We start from the raw sequence: 19202 nt of genomic DNA, 5'->3' as shown, positions 1-19202 counted from the left end.
GCTGAGTCAGCGCTTTTGGTGGAATCATACAGAGGGCGGTCAATGGTAGAGAAATCAGGGATCCAGATACGACAGTATCCGGCGAAACCGAGGAAGGTGCGCAGGGCTTTGCGAGTGTCGGGAACAGGGAGACTACAGACAGCCTGGACATGGGTGTGGGGAAGGAACATGGTACCCTGGGAAATATGAAACCCAAAGTAGGTGACATGAGGAAGGCACAACTGAGCCTTCCGGAGAGACACATGGTAACCGCAATGGAGAAGAAACTGGAGGAGAGAACGAGTATCCTCCTGACAGGTAGAAGTAGATAGAGAGCAGAGGAGAAGATCATCAACGTACTGCAAGACTTGGGAATCAGATGAAGGGGAGAAATTGGCAAGGTCTGAAGCAAGGGCGGTGCTGAATAGAGTTGGGCTATTTTTAAAGGCCTGGGGTAGACTGGTCCAGGTTACTTGGGAGGTTTGTTCAGTGGAAGGGTTTTCCCATTGCATTACAAAAATTGGCTGACTGGAAGGGGCTAACTGACAGCAAAAGAATGCATCCTTGAGATCCAAAAAAGTGAAGTGGGTAGCTCCAGGAGGAACCAATCCCAACAGGGTATAAGGATTAGGGACAGTAGGATGGATGTCCTCTACAAGACGGTTAACAAGCACGGAGGTCCTGGACGGGGTGGTAATCGTGGGGATCACCGGGTTTTAAAACTGGAAGGAGGGGGATATTCCAGGATGATTTGCAAGGAACCAAAAACCCACAATCTAGCAAACAAGACAAGTGGACGTGTATTCCCTGGAGAGCGGACTGGGATATGCGGTACTGCTTGAATGAGACTGGACTGGCGGAAGCTTTGAAGTAACAACAAAGGGTGGGATGTTACGTGTTTGTCCGGGGGACCCAGACTCAGCCCAAACAGTCGAATCAAGGTCCTCAAGAAAATCAGGAACAGAAAGTGGGGGTTTGCTTGCCATGGGTTCCGACAGTAGGGAACAGAGGAGGCTTGGTGAGGGGGTAACAGAGCGGTCAGGAATGGGGGTGAGATTTGCAGAAGGGAGGTCCATAGTCAGACCGTGAGAGGACAGACGAATAATGGCTCCCAAGCGCTGGAGAAGGTCCTGATCAAGCAAGGGGACAGGACAAGAGGGCATGTACACAAAGGAATGTAGTATGGAATGGCCGCCAATGCGGACCGAAACAGGTTCAAGGATAGGGACAGAATCAGAAGAGCCAGTTGCACCCATAATGGAGATAGATTTGGAAGAACGCTTACTGAGAGGGTGGGTCAGAACTTGGTGCTTGGCGCCAGTATCGACCAGCATAGAGATGGAGTGGTCCCTATGTGGACATTGACCTAGAGCTCGTGGGAACCAAGCGAGTAAGTTGGGAACAATCCGGAAAGTCCCTGGTACTCACTGCGAACCAGTCTGTCTCAATATTCATTTTTAGAGTCAGAATGAAAGGATGCCAAACCAATAGTAGGCTGGTCCGTAGTTTTAGCCTGGCAGGTACGGGGCTTGCTTGGACACTCGTTCTTTCAATGACCCATCTCCTTGCAGTAGGCACACTGATCCCATTCCAAGTCCTTACGGGGTCCTGTCCTATTAGGCCGGGACCCCGTAGGTTTTGAGGGGCCAGTGGAAAAGCGGGGGGGGGGGGTGCACTTGGAGGAGCGGGGCTCAGAGTTTTGGGCAGGGGGCCAGTTACTTGGGAAAGTATTTTGGAGGGCTACAGCAAGGAGGTCCGCTTTGCGCTGGAGAAGCTTATCAGCCTCTCACCAGTTGGCGCTGTCCCGGTTCATGAAACGCGCTGGACAATCTCAAGAAGCTGGACGGTGTTCATGCCTGCGAACCCATCCTGCTTCTGGAGTTTCCTACGGATATCAGGTTGTGTCTGGCTCACAAACAAGATATTAACCATATGGAGGTTTTCAGGTTTTTCTGGGTCAAAGGGAGTAAAGGTACAGTAGGCGTCACAGAGACATTCATAGAATGCGGCTAGGGATTCATCAGTCTTTTGGAGGACCTCAGATATTTTGGAAATGTTGGTGGGTTTCCGAGAAGCCAACCGGAGACCCTCAAGGATATACTGGCAGTACCGCACAAGGAAAGTATTATGAGTGGCGTCATTGGGGTCCCAATTAGTGTCCTGAGAAGGGAGATGATTATTAATCCAGTTGAGGTCGGCTGCATCCGCATCTGCCTGAGCCTTTGTAAGGGATTCTTGTAGAACCCGTTTACGTTCTTCTGTATTTAGGAGACAGAGAAGTAGTTCCTGGCAATCTGACCACTTGGGGCGGTGTGTGCGAATGATGGATGTAATAAGGTCAATAGTTGCCTGTGGCCGCTCAGAGTAAGGGGGACAATGGGATTTCCAGTTGTATAAATCAGTGGTGGTGAAGGGCTGATATACAAGGTTAATAGTGGGTGGTCTAGGATGCCCAGCGGCAGGATTGGCGACAGGAACTTGGCGTAGGGGCATGGCCAGATTTGTAGCCTTTAGAGTCTCCTGTTTCATTTGTCTTCTCATGGGAACTATTTGAGGAGGATCAGGTCTCAAGCGATGGCTGATAGGAGAATCATCAGGAAGAGAGTCCAGAGGTGGATAAAGGACTGGGGAGGACAGAATTTCATGAGCTGAGCTATTGACCAGGGCTCGGGAAGGGGAAACTGGAATTTGGGCAGGGAGTTGTACAGGCTGGGAAACAGAAGGCTGAGCAAGGGAGACAGAACTGGGATTGGGTATGGGCTGTGGTGTTGTCGAGTATGAAGGAGGAGTGGTGGATATTTCAAGTATGTCAGTTGAAAGGGTCAGACTCAAAGACATGAGTAGGATGACGGCGCTCATTGACAGTCTTCCTGAGGGTGAGGACTTGGGACTGGAGTTTCTTGGGTACAGGAGGGAAAAGCCAAGAAGGCTTGCTGCGGACTAAGTCTAACCAACTATCTATATAGGGAAATTGATCAGGATGGCCAGTCTTAGGGTGGGTTACTATGATAAAAGCCTGATGGGTTATGTCTTTTTCCAGGGGGCCAACCCACATCAAACGTCAGCCATTCTAACTGGCACAGACGAATAAGGGTTGATTTTTTTTATGTGTAGTCCCATAATCAGAGCCAAATCCCTTTTTAAAATTAACTAACATTGTATCAAGGGGGTCCCCATAGGTAGACTGACATCCCCCCCATTGTGCAATGGAGGACAAAAACACTTCCCTGTATTTCTGGCCCTGCCCGTCTCCGGGCTAGGGAAATGCAGTACTAACAGGTCTGCACTCATTTTGTCCTCAAGGACGTCTCAGACACTCTCAAACACACAAAACACAACAGATTTCAGTTTAGTTACCCAATCAGAAAATAACAGTTCCTAGAATCCCTCCCTGCAACTTCAGCGACAAAATCAAGTAGCTTTACTAGGCAGAAGAGAGAGACAGGACAGAAGTAAACAATTTCTGCACTTGCCAGATGAGTGGCCACTCAAAATTTGGACAGATAGCAGTTCCTGCACTTTAAACCAGGACTCGATTAATCAATTGAGCTGGTCAAAGTGTCCGAGTTCCACCGATCCCAAGAGAAGACCAAGCTGGCTAAGCGAACGTGTCAGCTCTTAGACCAGACACAAGTGACCGATTGAGTCCCTGTTCGGGTGCCAAATGAAAGGTCACTTTGGTCAGCCACAAAACTTAGAGACTTGAAGAAAGCGACAGGTATATTTTATTCAGCATATGTGGACCCCTGAGCCCCCAAGCTGATAGCTTCAGAAGTGCCAAAACCAGGAAGTTACAGAGATATTTATACACTTTTCTAGGCTATACAACTGAATTCTAGAAAGAACTTCTCACATGTTACTTTTCTTAACAATCATTGGTCCTAAGCTCACAGTAGAAGATCACTAGCAGGTCACTTATCTAAGCCCTGCAGTCTTTTACATGTCCAGGAGGGTGGAATGCAATATTGTGTATGCTGAGATAACCATAAGAAGCTAAAACGCCCAAACTAAAACACCCAGTTCAGGCAGGCTAGAACATGAAATAAGTTAGGTCTGCAACTAAATATAATTCAGCATTTTATTAAAGAGAAAATTTAATTTAAAACTCAGGAAAACCAGTCCCAGACTCCTTTAGATCGAGGGCCGGCTTTAGACATACTGGGGCCCAGGGCAGAAATTAAGGAGGGGGCCCCTGATCCTTTCTTCTCCCTCACCATCTATCCACCTGCTATTACTACCACAAATAATACAACTTTAAATGACATGAGTAGGATGACATGAGTAGGATTTCTTCACAATAAAACCCAGACAGAACCCCAACAAAATCGAGAAGAAGGGATCACAAATAGAAACTGAACTGGTAACTCCAAGAAATTATACTCCAGCAAGTATCACAACAGTGGATAAATAAAACCAAATATGCACATCTTTTAATTCTGAACACACAGGGGTCCTGCTAGTTGAAGACAATCTCCTCCGGTCTGGCAGCCAGAAATCTCCAAGCTCTGCAGTTAATATAAGAACATAAGAATAGTCCCTGAGCTGCCACCAGCTACAGAGCTTGAAGAGCTCTGGCTGTTGAACTAGAGGAAGAGGTCTTCAGCTGGCAGGGCTTTGTGATCCCCATCAGCTTAGGTATTTATCTGCATTTGGGTAGGGGACATGAGGATATGAAGAAAATGTAGTTCCCACCCCACTTTGGGTTCAGGGCTACTGCTCACCCCTCACTCCCACATCAGCTGTCTGACAAGCCACTGGATATAATATAAAGATTTGTGATGCAGAAATCCCAAATCTTAACATATTCCAGGTAATACATTTAAAATAAAACACTTTCTTCTACCTTTGCTGTCTGGATATTTTATTTTTCCAACATGCTGGTCCCATTTTGTCTCTTCTGCATTCCCTGTTCAGTGGTTGCCGTCCATAGTCTTTTCTCCTCTCCTAGGGTTACCAGATTTTTGTACAGAGAAACCTGGATACATGGCCCTGCCCCATTCTGCCTCTAGCCCTACCCCCGTAAAGCCTCGTCTTTGTTTTCTGACCTCCAGGCCACATCTAGAGGGTCTCTAAGCATGCACAGATCCATGTGATTTCATCAGCGCATGCTCAGAGGCCCTCCAGATGTGGCCGGGAGGTCGGGCTTTCCAAAACCCAGACAAACTACCTCTGAAAAGAGAACATATCCGGGTTTTCCTGGACATCTGGTAACCCTTTTCTCTCCTGTCTTGTTTCATTCCCTCACTATACCTGTCTTTAATATACTGATCTCTCCTTCTTTGCTCTTCCATACACTCAAATACCACCCTTTCCTTCTTTTTACTGTTCAGCTACCTACCAACTTCCCATCTCCCTTTCTCATGCTTAGCTCTCCCATTTCCCATCTCACACCTTTCCCAGTCTCCTATACCTTTCTGTCTTTCATCTACTCCTCACTACCACATTTCTACTTCTGTACTCACTATCTTCCTCTCATTCATCTCCTTACCACTCCTGTCCCTTGATCTTTCCCATAATTTCCAGCATATCCCCTCCCTCCATTCTTGTAGCCCAGCATCTCCTTTCTGTCTCTCATGGCCTGACATCTCCCTATCCTTTTAACTTCACTATCTTCCTATCCCATCTCTTTCCCTCCTGTCCCTTCCCACATAATCAATCATCTCACCACCTCTCTCTTCGCTCCCCCTCAGGTTCCAAGATTGCTTCCTCTCTCTTTCCTGCTGGTCTCTCCTCCTGTCACACTATGATCCAGCACCCCCTCCCTCTTGCCCTTGTCCAACATTTTCCCTTCTCTCCCTCCCTCTCAACCCCTTATCAAACATATTTCTTGTTCTTCCTGACTGCCCTTCCATCTAGCATCTTCCCCTCCCCAGGTCTGCCAGCTTCACAGGGCTCTAATAGTGCTCACGTGCAGCTGACGGCTTCCCTCCTCCTTCCTCCCCCTCATGAAGTAACTTCCCATTTCATTGATGGAGGAAGAGGAAATCCGGCAGCGGCACGCGCAGAGCCCGCAGTGTGTTAAATTTGTTTACAGGCTTCCACAACGGCGGGAGAATGAGCAAGCAGTAAATAAGTTGAAGTTTACTAATTCACCAGGCAGTCGGGGGACCCAGGGCAACTTCCCTGTCTGCTCCCCCCTAATGCCGGCCCTGCCTAGATCATTCAGAATCTTGATTGAGCGACAGATAAGGTAAGAGGCTGGGGGAATGGGAAACTATGAAATACATTTTGGGAAGAATGTTTATGTTGTTTTTCACAGCAGCTAAACATAACTTTTTAAAAGTTGGTTTGTTTAACCTTGCCTTTTTAAAAAAAAAAAAAAAAAAATCTGATACAAATCTGCATGATGCCTACAAAAAAAGACAAACATTTCCTTCTAATCTCTTCACAATATTTCTTTCAAAGAATATAACAGAGCAGACACCAGGATTAATCCTTGAGTCACACCACTAATCGCCCCTCTTTCCTCAGAATGAATTCTGTTTTCAACCACCCTCTCTTATCTATCATTTGACCAGTTTTAACTCCAGTCCTTCTTGAGACTGACCCCTAGGTTGCTCAGTTTATTGATGAGCATCCCACGCTGGGCAGTGTCAAAAACTTTTATTGGAATCCGAGTAAAACACATGCGGTGTACACATGATCTAATTCTAGAGTCAACCAAGTAGATAAATCAATTCAATTAATCGAATACAATCTGCCTCTGCTAAATTCTGTCTCTGATCCTGCAACACCATCTTTATTTTCTTTTGTGCTTCTCAATGTTTTGGAATCTTTTACACCATTAATGGTTTAAAATATACTTTATGCTGAAAATAGTTGAAATTCTGACCCCAGATGTCATGCTAATCAAACCTATCCGAAACTTCAAGATCTACAAGAGAATCTTTTCTCTAGCTTAGTAATTGAAAATTCAGATTCTCTACTGTATATGGGATAGAATTCTTGGCAGAAACCTTAACTACAATGCATCTCAGTGAAAGGAAAAAAGGATAGAGCAGAGCTTTAAGGATAGAGCAGAGCTTTTACTCCCACAGATTATAGGCACAGTTTGGCTGTCACTTCTGTTGGTTTTATGATGGTCCAATAATGAGCAGCTGGTAATTCATTGAAATTGCCTCACTTTGCAGGGCTCTGTACTAGGATTGCATATCAAACAGGCAAGACTCCATGGAAAAAATCCCTCACAACTCCATAGGAAGCGAAGCAGGACAAGAGGTGAAATCCTGCCTCAAAGTATCTGTATGAGAAGAAGCTTGAAAGAAAGATTTCTTTTTAATCTACAAAATCATTAAATGAAATTTGTACTAAATTGGGAAGGGCTGGTGAGGAATCTCTGTTAGAATATTTGGACCAGCTTTAACAATGGCTTGGGCATGCTGGATCTCTAGATAAAGAGTAACACTGCTGAGATAACACACTTGCTGATAGGGAACCCCTAAACTCATAGCTATGTGCCGCATTACACTGCTACAATCCAAATATGGTTATTATGTAGCTTCATTTCTTTATATTTCAGGACAGATTGATCCAGTTCGGGTTTTACCCCACTGCATGCATGGAATTGTAGTCTTTCCAAGCAAAATTCAGCCCACGGCACTTGGTGGCCGCTATGGGTTGATTTAGACTCAGATAAACAGTGACAGGCTGTATCCAGCTAGGGGCATCGAATGTCCATGTTTTGGGTGGTCATTGGAAATTTTCTGAACACCTTCAATATTTGGAGCTGGTACCGAATATCTAGCTGAGCAAGTTAGGGCTGCCATTTATGCATTATAATGTATATTTGCCCTGGGTTCTCTGTCTCCCATTCTAAAACAATCTAGAGTGGTTCTGTTTTCTTACTAACATATGTGTTTGACATTCCCCAAGTTGTTTCACATGAATGCACTTTCTTAGTAAGTGTCTGTTTAATATTTTACTGGGAAATGCTAGCAGATTCTACAAGTCTTAGGGTCTTGAAAGGCTTTTCCCACTCCCCTTTCCCAAGAAAAGACCTTGGGAGCATGGGGGTTTTGGTGACTCTCTTGAGCTCCCTGAAGAGGGATTGCACAAAATTTCATTTTGTTATCTTTGTATTTGTTCAGAAATCCAAAATGAAAAGTTAAAAAATTTTTGACCTAAAGCATCCCACAATCAGTGGAGCTGTCTGTCAGTCATGCTGTACACCTGTAACAGCTGCAGCAAGGCACAGCTGGAGCTTGGTTGGATTGCTTCCTTAACCAGCCTGCTGATCCACTCAGTCAATGGGCTTGCCGTCTCAGATATTTCATAGTGGTAGTGGTTAAATGAAAAATGGCAGATGCTAGGGATATAAGAACAAATATTCTGTGATAATATAACTGATCATCATCCGATATCACAGCTCTAAATACTTTAAAATAATCAATTCTTTTTTTTTTTTTTAATCTTTATTCATTTTTAAACTTATAATAAGTGTGATAACATATCCATACAAATAACCATAAATATATCAAATAATCTACATTAATAAATATCCTCATAAATTTAAGAACACATGAGATACACATGAGATAGAGAGGATCTCTTGCAGAAGTGAAGGGAAAGCCAGAGATAAAGGATGGTTGAAGAAGGCACTGTACCAGCCAGGATTGAAATTGGGCAGGCTAAGGATTCCTTCACTAAAAAGTAGAAAATGTTTGCAGTTATTATGTGCTATTTGCAGAAGTTAATATGCAGTAACTACTACTACTACTACTACCATCCATTCAGTCATGTCTAACCCTTGGATATTTTGTAGGTCAGTCCTTGCCATGCCTCCCTGTTTTCCATGGCTTCTTTCAATTGCTTGATGTTCATTCCCATGTCATTCTTGATGGTATCCAGCCAGCGAGCCTTTGGTTTCCCCTGCTTCCTTTTACCACTGACCATTCTGAGTAACACCTCCTTTTCTAATAAATTTGCCCTCATCACATGCAGTAACTGCTTCTATGTTAACTTAGGAACATGCCCAGAAGCTTTCCATGCAGTTAATGCAAGTTAACTGCACTGCAGATAACACAGATGCACCTAATGATATCTATTGGCGTGGCATTAGATGATCTGTATCCAAAACATCAGAATTACCAACTGATTCCACAGAACATGAAGCGAAAACAAAAAAACAAAAATAGAAATGTGGAGACGATGTTCTTGACATAAAAGTTTTTAATCTCAATGATTCTTCACAAATTAAAAGTGATGCAGTCAATACATATAACACACAGCTAAAAGTTGTGGTGCGGACCTGACATGGTCCGTGTTTTAGTTGTGATAACCTTCTTCTGGGGACCAATTACTGAGTACTACAAAATTTAATTATGCTATAAAGCATCCAGAAGTGTGTGAGCCCTATGACAAAATGAATATGTAGTTACTCTATTTCTTCAGAGACTCTATGTGGTTTTGGATGGTGCCAACCATCTATACCGGCATCAGTGCCTCAGTTTCTCTTGGTATTGGGTGAGAGCAGCTGTCACTATGAAGCATGTTAAGTTGCAGTACATTAATTGCAAGAAACAACCTTTGCCTATTCCTTATCCCTTTCCATTCAGTGTTAACAACATTCACTAATTCATTTGTTAATTGTTAAGGGCCCATAAATAAGGCTAATAAATCTTATCTGCCATCAGGGTCATAGCCATGGGGCCAGGCCTGCCCTCCCAGCATTGGGGGATAAGTTGGACTCCCACTGTCCTTGCATCTTACTCCCTTCTCTCTACCGCTTCAACAGATCAGTGGCAGTGATTGCTACATACTCCCTGCCATTAATCTTGAAGCCTCCTCTGCCGCATCCCTTCCCTTCTGTCACAACTTCTTGATTTTGCTGGGGTAGGAGGCAGCAGAGGAGAGGCTTCCGGGATAGAACAGGGAGTGTGTAGCAATTGTTGCCATTGACCTGTTGAATGAGAGAGTTAGTTGTAATTGGGGTAGGGTAAGGAAGGAAGGAAATATGCTGCATGTAGGAGAGAGGTGAGAGGGATGATTGGGCATGGGGTGAAGAGGAGGAAGGGAGAGATGCTGCAAAGGGGTGGAGAGGGGAAAGAAATGGAAAATGTTGCATATTGGGTGGAGGGGAAGGAGAGATACTGTATGGAGAGGGGCAAGGAGTGTGAGAGAGAAATGTTGGGAAACATGGGTGGAGGGAATAGAAAGATAGTGCATGGGGAGAGAGGGAGAATTGTTAGACATTATGGAGGAAGGGAGACATATTTGACCCAGAGCACAAGGAAGGGGAAGAGAGATTGGAGATAGTGGGAGAGAGGTAGAAATGTTGGACATGGCAGTGAAAGAGAGAAAAAGAGGGGGGGGGGCAAAGAGAGAAGTTGGACCTAGGGTGCGAGAGAGAGACAGAGATGCTGGACATGAAGGTGTATGAGAGGGAAGGAGAGATGCATCACAGGTAGAGAGGGGAAAAAGAGGGAGATGTTGGATCCAGGAACAGAAGGGAGTAATTCAAAGATGCCATACAATGGGAGTGAAGGTTGAGAGAGGGAGAACTGCTAGACCATGGAGGATAGGGCAGAAGGGAAAAGAGAAAGGACAGGAAGAGATCAGGCTATGAGGACGGGGAGAAGAGGAAGAGGGAACAAATGCTGGACTAGAAAGGTGGAAGGAGGAAGATGCTGGGAATGGCAAAACCCTATTGGAAAGGCCAAGAGGGAGAGGAGAAGGGTGTCAAGGAAATGAATGAGAGGATAGTGATTACAGAGGGTAGAAATGTGGTAATGGGGAGTAGATTAAAGATGAAAGGGAAAGGAAGGAGAGAGGTGGAGAATAGGAGAGCTAATGGGTGAAAGAAGATTGTAATCTGATAAGTAGGGTTACCATATTTGTGATGGAAAAATGACACATGACCCCACCCTTGGCCCCACTCATACCCTGACTCTGGCCACACCCATCCAAATTAAGTATTGAGTGTGCAAAGGTATGTGCACAGCCTCCTTCTCTTTTGGGGGCCATTGACAGCTCAGCGAGGTGAACCTGCTGCCTTCAGCCTGCCCCGGAAGCCTTCTCTCTTCAATGTCCCACCTATGCGGGAACAGGAAGTCGCTGCAGAGAGAAGGATTCTGGGATAGGCTTACGGCAGTAGACTCACCTCGTTGAGCTGCTGGTGGCCTGAAGAAAATTGAATTGAAGTTCCAAGGAGATAAGAGGGTCCCATGAAAGAGCCACCAGACTCCCTGTAAGTTGGCCCTGAAAACAAGGGGAATTAAAACAACCCATTCAGACACTGGGACAGTGCTCTAAACAGAGGACATGTTCAGGTTTTCCCAGATGTATGGTAACCCTTCTGATAGGTAGCTGAAAAGTAAAAAGAAGAAGGGTGAGAAATAGGTAGAAAAGAGCTAAAAAGAAATGATCAATGTCAGAGGCAGGTGTAGTGAGAGAAAAGACAGGAGAGAGAAGAAAAGACAAAAGGGCAGAGGCCACTTGAAGAAAAATTAGCAGACAGAAAGGACAGACAGCAGAAAAGAGAAACTGGAAACAACATGATGGAAAAATAATATGTACAGACCAAAAAGGTAGGAAAAAAAACACTTTACAGTATTTTGAATGTTTTAAATGGAACAATTTCCAGAGGATATGGTAACAGCGTAGGTTTGGACAAGTTCATGAAGGAAAAAGCCAGTCTGCTGTTGAGACAGACATGGGAGAAGCAACTGCTTGCCCTGGATCGGCAGCATGGAATGTTGTTACTATTTGGGTTTCTAGGTACAGTGGTGCCTCACACAACAAACTTAATTCATTCCAGGAGCAAGTTTGTTATGCGAAAAGTTTGTTATGTGAAACGCGTTAAGCGCAGTGACTAACGACTGCCTGCAGTGCCTGCGCGGAAGGATGCAATACATCGGCAGCGATCGTGGAAGCTCAGGCGACTTCGTTGTGTGAAACGAAGTTCGTTGTATGAATCATGAAATGAAGTTCGTTGTGTGCAGCGTTCGCTGTGCGAGGCGTTCTTTATGTGAGGCACCACTGTATTTGTGATCTGGATTGACTACTGTGGAAACAGGATACTGGGCTAGATGGCCCATTGGTCTGACCCAGTATGGGTATTCTTATGTGGAATAAGCTTTGAGAAATGTGCATAACAAATGTATTTGTATTGTATTCAGTGGCGTACCTAGCATATGTGACACCCGGGGCCTATCATTTTTTTTGACACCCCCCCCATCTGTATGAAAAACATGATTTTTAGTAACAAGCCACACATCACACATGAGTACCTAGGAAAAGGCAGCATCTTACATATGCAGTGAGCAGTACAACATCAATACACCCATTGTAAACTAAACAGTAGCCAGACTAGTACAGATCAATCGTACACCGTCAATCCTAACAGAAAACCATGTCTTTCGAACACAAAGAACATAGAAAATGGCAGAGCAGTTTCCAGGTGTATGTATAAGGTATGGGAGGGGCTTAAGGGATTATAATTATGTGAGGAGATTGGCTAATCCCCATAATTTTAAAACTATGGTGGTGGTTATAGTGAGTTTTGCAGGATGTGGCAAGTCTAGACTTGCCAAAGAGACATGTGATAAGTTGGGGGGAGGGGTATACTATAAACCATGGGGGGAGTGGTGGGATGGATATGTGGGTCAAGATAATGTAATTATGGATGATTTTTATGGATGGATTAAATATGATGAATTGTTAAGAGTGATGGATAGATACCCACATCAAGTGCCAATAAAGGGAGGATTCACAGAATTTGTAGCTAAAAGATTGTTTATTACAAGTAATTTTTATGCATCAGAATGGTACAACTTTGAGAATGCAGTACAAAGGATGGCAGCATTACATAGAAGAATCAACAAATACATATGGTGGAATAATCTTCCCGGGGTGTTTGAACATTGTCCAAGGAGATATATTGGCTACGATATTAATTATTAAAATATGAATCACCCAGAGTCATTATTATAACATGATTTGAATAATAACTCGGGGGTTTCAAGGGGGGGCGGCCCTTCCACTTCCCTTCTGAACAGAAGTAGCCTCTTCCCTTTCCATCTGTAGATGCTCCCCTCAGACCTATCTTACAATCCCAGGTGGTCTAGGGGTGTAGTCAGGGCAGGATTCATCCCCAGTTGACCATGTCAGTTCTACTCTAAAAATGGCTGCCATGACCTCTCATGGCAGTTTCATAGTAGCCATTTTTAGAGTAAAGCTGACTTGGGCCAGAGTGACTGGGAATCATTTCTGCCCTGTCTACACACCTGTACCTCCAGGGGTTGTAAAATGTGGGCTTCATTGGTTCACATTTGCACAACCAATCTTTAGTTTTTGGTTTTGACTTTGGCCGAAACCAGGCTGTAGTTTCAGTTTCGGCCAAATTATTTAGACATTTTCAGTTTTAGTTTTGGTCGGCCTCTAATTTGGATAGAGTACAGGATCATGTATACTTATCTTCCTAGTATGGTAGGGAACTAATGAGAAAATCTACCATGGACAAGGAGTGATATTTTCAAAACAATGCAATTATACGTCCATGATTGGCAGCTGAAAATATGTCATTGTAGTGTGGACAAGAATAACTAGACAGAATGGGCTTTATGTTCCATCATAATGTTATTTTGTAGATGGAGAGTCACTTAGAGATTCAGGTATAGTGCTCAGGATGATTTTCTTAGGCATTGCATGAAGAACAGTTTGTGGGTAATGAAACCAAATATAGAACAAATCACCAAACAATACAGGCTAGTTATGACTGAAACCTGGAAAAAAATGTGCTTATTGTACACAAATTAGAAACTGTAGCACTTATTCAGCAAAAGTCAATGCTTGTCAAGCAAAAAACAGAACAGTCTATAACAAAGGGTTTCTTTGTAATTACTTTCATTATATTTGATTTATGGATGCTGGATACAATTATCCATGAATTCTTGGTGCCTGATTCACTGAGACTTGTCTCCATTTCTGTACCTATGGGAAAAGAACATGATGAATCTGCTTTCTTGGATAAAGATGCAAGAGTTCAGGCTTCAAATGCTGCAAACAGACCAGGTTTTCTGGATACCCCTAATGAATATGCATGAGATAGATTTGCATCAATACCATACTACCACCATTTTATTCAAATCTATCTCATACTGGCTTGGGATATATAGAAGTGGTTCTTCTCATCTCCCGTAATGCTCTTCTCCCCACCCTCTGTCCAGGACATCTTTAAGTCGTCGCTCATGATCTAGGATAGGCCAGGTAGGAGCAATCCCATCACTCCTGCCTGTGTCCGGTGATGGGTTCAAAATGGCAGCAACAACTGTGTGGAAAAGTTTTATTTGGATTTAAATGTTTCAAAGTCAATTTTTAGTTCCCCAGTCAACATGTAGTTTGAAATGAATCATCTGTAAATTGCTGAACATCTATGTGTAATTTGAAACACCTGAATTAGACATTTCAAGCTATACATGTGATTTGTGTAGGTCACTGACAATAGACACATTCCAGCTGATATTAAGCCAGCAGTGGTCAGTGGTTTTTTTTTGTTTTGTTTTTTTTAATACTGATGGTCACAACTAAATTAGCTCAGGATATTCATTGCCTGGCCATGTCTGAATATCCAGGGCTTATTCCATTTGTGCTAGCTGCCGGAGCCTACTGTAGGAGGGTCCTGGCCAATATTCTTCACTTGGAACCTACATAAGACGTTAATGTGGGCCCAGGCTGAATATCGGTTGGGACCCACATAAGGGATGTAGGTGCCCTCTGCTCCCCCAAAACTGCCTCCCTTCATGCAGGATATCCTCTCTCTGGGTCTACTTGAAGTCTTGGTAGGGGCAGAAGTGAACCCCACTTGTTCCTGTGCCTAGTGACTACCTTTAGAAAATGGTTGCCTCTAGTGGTCTTGGCAGCCATTTTCCTAAGCCACTCATTAGTGGTAGGAGTGACCACCATGGAATTCAGGTACAGGGGAGGCTATGCCATTGCACAGATGTACTGTTTGATAAATTCATCTCCTAAACAGAAGTCTCACCACTTACAATGTTATTTTTCCCTCTGTTAATCTCGGTGTAATATGCTGTCCTTTTATCTACTTCTTATGTAATAAGTTGTATCCCCACTTCTTGCATTCTGTAATTCGCTAATTGTCCAGCCTTATTCGATGTGAACCGCCTAGAAGTCATTCAACTGTGGCGGTATAGAAGAATAAAGTTATTATTATTATTTTGAGTTTTGGGGGAGGGATATAAAACTGTGGAATTTTGCCTTTTTGACCAGCATAAGAAGGAGGGAGGAAGGGAGGTAACAAGGACTGTGTGCTTCTGGAAGGGAAATAGGGAGGGATGGTCTTCATGTGCTTAAGGAGGGAAGGGGGTAGAGTTGTAAAGGATACAGAAGTTATGCAAGTACTGGCACCTGCCTAACTGCTGGCTCCTCCCCATCTCCACCCAGCTCCCGTAATGCCCCTGTCTGGCTAGCATGAACATGGCTGCCTTGTGCTGATATTCAGTGATACTACCCATTTAAGTACTGCTGAATATCAGCAGTCAGGCCACAGAGCACGATTTAAGAGGGCAGGAGCTTCTCCTGCTTTCTTAAATCAACTTGAGTGGATTCCTGAATATTGCTGGCTAGTGCATCTAAGTAACACCTCCTCTGCCATTCCCCAAATCCTTTGTCATGTAGAACATTTTGGTGGTATAATGATTTATATATCCAAAATTATCTCAAGTGGGCAATAATATTTGCAGTTGGTCCTACTCTTGAATACATTATAATGTATGTAGGATGGATGTCGTTGCTCTGCTAGTATCAAAATTAGTCTGCACTGATTAGGAAAAGGAAGCAAAAGGAAAGAAACCTTGAAAATGTCTGCTCTTCTTTGACTGTAGAGGTCTTGCAAATTTTCAAGCCTCTTGCTTGACTCTTCCAGACCTCTCTCCAGTCTCAAAAACAAGATGAGATTAAGAGGGCCATACAATCCGCAGTCAAAGAAACCCCCTTTCATTCTGGATTTAATGAAAGAGGGCTTTATTCAGAGAATGTAGAAAGTTCCATTTATTATAAAAAGGAAAAGAAAAGAAAAACAGCAGTCATTGTTATCATTTCAAAGTGGATTTTTGTGCTGATTTGAAAAGACTCTGCTAAATGGATTCTTCTCTTTCATCTCATGCTTAGCTTTCTCTGTTATGTCTTTTTTTTTATTCCAGGTAAGTGACATTTTACTCTGATCGTCCCCTAAGGCAAGGTTGCATATTCTAAAGTAGAAAATAAAAAAGCATAAAGGAAAAAAATAAGAATGGAGAGATGAGAGGTGAATTGGAATGGGCCTTGCAGGTAGGTGATATTCTAATCAGAACCTTCTTCCTCATTCTGAAGTTTTTAAGAGACATTTTGCTACTCCCTGAGGACAAGAGCTATTTATAAGTGTTTCCTCTTTGTGCATAAATGATTCTGGGGGATAAGTGGATTAAAACTTACATTTTACTTCTCAGGAGAGGTTTTGTGGCATCTTTGTCTTCGGAGAGATTATTTTACTAAGCTGATTTATAAGGCAAGATTTATGCTCCTGTCCTTCTATTGTCTTCCTCTTATTTGGGAAGTTTTGCTTTCTCTTCACACTTTCTTCATTGTCCATTTTCATTCTTGTTTTTCTTGTTCTTGTTTGTTCATTTTTTTTCCTCTCTTTTTCTGTTTCCTCTTCAATTCCTTTGACTCTTCTTACTCCTTGCCTTCAGTTGACCCCCCCCCCTCCATTTCCTCCATTGACCTTATATCTTCTCTAACTTCAGTTGGTCTATCTTTTTCCCTGCCTCTTGTTAACTTTTCTGCCTTTAGTTGCTTACCTCCCCACTCAATTTCTTCAGTTGCCCTCTCTTTTTTCCTGTCCTCAGTCTCCCTCCCAACCTTTAGTTGACCCATCCCTTTTTTTCAGTTGGTCTCCCTTCAATGCTTTCTCCAGTCTCCCACATCTTCAAATGACCTCTCTTCTTTTTATTTTGCCTCACTGTTGCTTCTTTCTTCCTCATTACTGACTCCTGCAATATCTTCCTCCTTTCTTCACTGATTTCCATATGCTTAGCTTCTTTCCTTCCTATCTGTCTAGGTTAATTTTTTATAAAAAGAAAATCAAATGGTTAGTCACTCCTGTCCCCATAGTACATCGTGCAATATCTGTAAATGCTATGGAATTCTGCTATAGTAAATTCCTTATGTACACAGTTTGCACAATTATGTAACTTTTTAGGTAACTTTTTATGTAACTTCTTTCCATCCTTTTTTCTTCTGCTCACCATTCCAAGCTGCATTCTTATGTATATAACAGAGTTATGTACAAGATATTTTATTGAGTCTGTATATTATCAATACAGTGAATGTCTGTGATAAATGAACAGCCAGGAGCTATTTATTTTAAATGTTGAGCTAACATTTGATGGTCAAACTTCAGAATACTCCCATGCAAGCTGGTGCCTTATAGGGTAGCTTCCACATGTCTGTAGATACTGATGATACTTGGCTGACAAGTTCCTGATGGCGATTGCATGCACCATTGCAAGTAAATCAGTTGCAACATAGATGGAGATAACCTTACTAGGATTTACTCATGCTTTATTGGGTTCATGGACTAATGAGAAGTCATTAGGTCTATAAATCAGCTGAAAGTCACATCTTTTTTTTTTTTTTTTACTAAGGAGGTTTAATTAACAGGAGACAACGGAAATGGGCTTAGCCCATTATCTGGCCTGAAGCCAGTAGGCAGAGCTTGTAGCCATATTGATTCCTCAAAATGGCCTATTAGAAACTAAGGAGGTTTAATTGACAGGAGGTTGCACCTATCAGACTGTGTTTTGATGCATCATGATTGTGGCAGTATGAGGAGATAACTTCAGCTTTGTCAGGTCACATCATCTCTTGTTGATTAAACCTCCTTGATTTTTGTTCTTTAGAAGAAAGGAGGTTATTTTCAAAATATCCACCTAAGTGCAAAATCTGAATGTACTGTGTCTTTTCAAGTAGCTTTATGGGCTAAGGATCTGAATTACTTATTTACATCCTCTAATTCTTACCAACAGTTTCAATGTGCTTTAAAAATGCATCTTTTTTTTTTTTTTTTGAATCTTTTAGAAATTAGATTTCTTGTTGCCATATTCTTTTGAATTCTCTATCTTTTGTGAACCACATAGAACTTGGTGGTATTTATGGTATAGAAGTGAGTTTTATGTTATGTATCTAATGTTTAAAGGGCAAGCACGAACATTGCATATTCCACTACTTTCTTTCATTTGATATAATTCTATCAATAAACAAAGTGTAAGCTGGTAACAAGAGGTTTACAAACAACATCCTAAAAGTTAAAGATTGGAATAGGGCAAAAAGTTCCCACATATATTGCACCTATATTTTCTACCGTATGTAGAGCCTCCTTATTTTGTCAGAAGGAAGAATTGTAGAGGCTTCTTCAGAATGTACATTTGTTAGCTCAAATCAATAGTCTAATACAGTAGTTTAAAAGATTTGAAATAGCATACAATTTAACAAAAAGTCAGAGTGGTTTATAATAAAAGAAAAGAATGCCTTAACATTGTAGGATAGAAAAGAATTCTTTGAGTGAATAACACTCATTGAAGCAATTTGCACCCATTAAAATGCTCTAATGCTCGTTGAATTTTTGTGCTTGAAACAAATACCTGAAAATTGAGAAAAACTAAAAATATCATAGGAGTCAAACATGTTTTTGCCTCTGTATATTCCTATTCTTTCCTATCTGGGCAGCAGTGTACACCAGTGGTTCGATATTCAGCGGTTGGTGTTGGGCAGTGAGCATTTTGTTTACCACTGGCGGAATTATTCCCAGATAGTCAAAACTGGGACCTGTGCAGGCTTCAGCTTTGAATATCCAGTTCTTTTAAAGCCAGCTATCTCATAAGTTGATATTCAGCATAGAGAATGACACGGTGACAAAATTAATCACCGTCCCCGTCCCCGCGGATAACCGCGGGAAACAATCCCATGTCATTATTTAGTGTCTATCGCAACCTGAGAGTCAGTGGTTGTGCCCATTCATACTCTGAGTCTTTCCTCTCTCCTTAAAGAATGACATGGAGATGGTTTCCCATGGTTACCTGTGGGGACGGGGACAGTAATGAATTTTGTCACCGTGTCATTCTCTAATTCAGCACTTAAGTGACCATCAACTACTTTTCTGTGGTCCCATTTAAGTGGTAAACCTGGCTGCTTAAGGGCTGAATGTCAGCTCTTAAGCGGCCAAGACTCCA

At 42.6% G+C, this 19202-nt stretch overlaps 1 long non-coding RNA gene across 1 annotated transcript in view; it reads left to right on the top strand.

Moving 5' to 3' along the window:
* The window catches only part of LOC117347721, a 37866-nt gene extending 21640 nt beyond the window's left edge, over positions 1–16226 (top strand). The window contains exon 3 of the long non-coding RNA XR_004536825.1: positions 16137–16226. This is a non-coding gene — a long non-coding RNA (uncharacterized LOC117347721). The remainder of the gene's footprint in view (positions 1–16136) is intronic.
* The last annotated feature ends 2976 nt before the right edge of the window (positions 16227–19202 follow it).

The sequence above is a fragment of the Geotrypetes seraphini genome, chromosome 13, assembly GCF_902459505.1.
Source record: "Geotrypetes seraphini chromosome 13, aGeoSer1.1, whole genome shotgun sequence".
NCBI lineage: Eukaryota > Metazoa > Chordata > Amphibia > Gymnophiona > Dermophiidae > Geotrypetes > Geotrypetes seraphini.
Note: the sequence above shows the minus strand (reverse complement) of the source record. Positions and strands in the feature narration are given on the sequence as shown.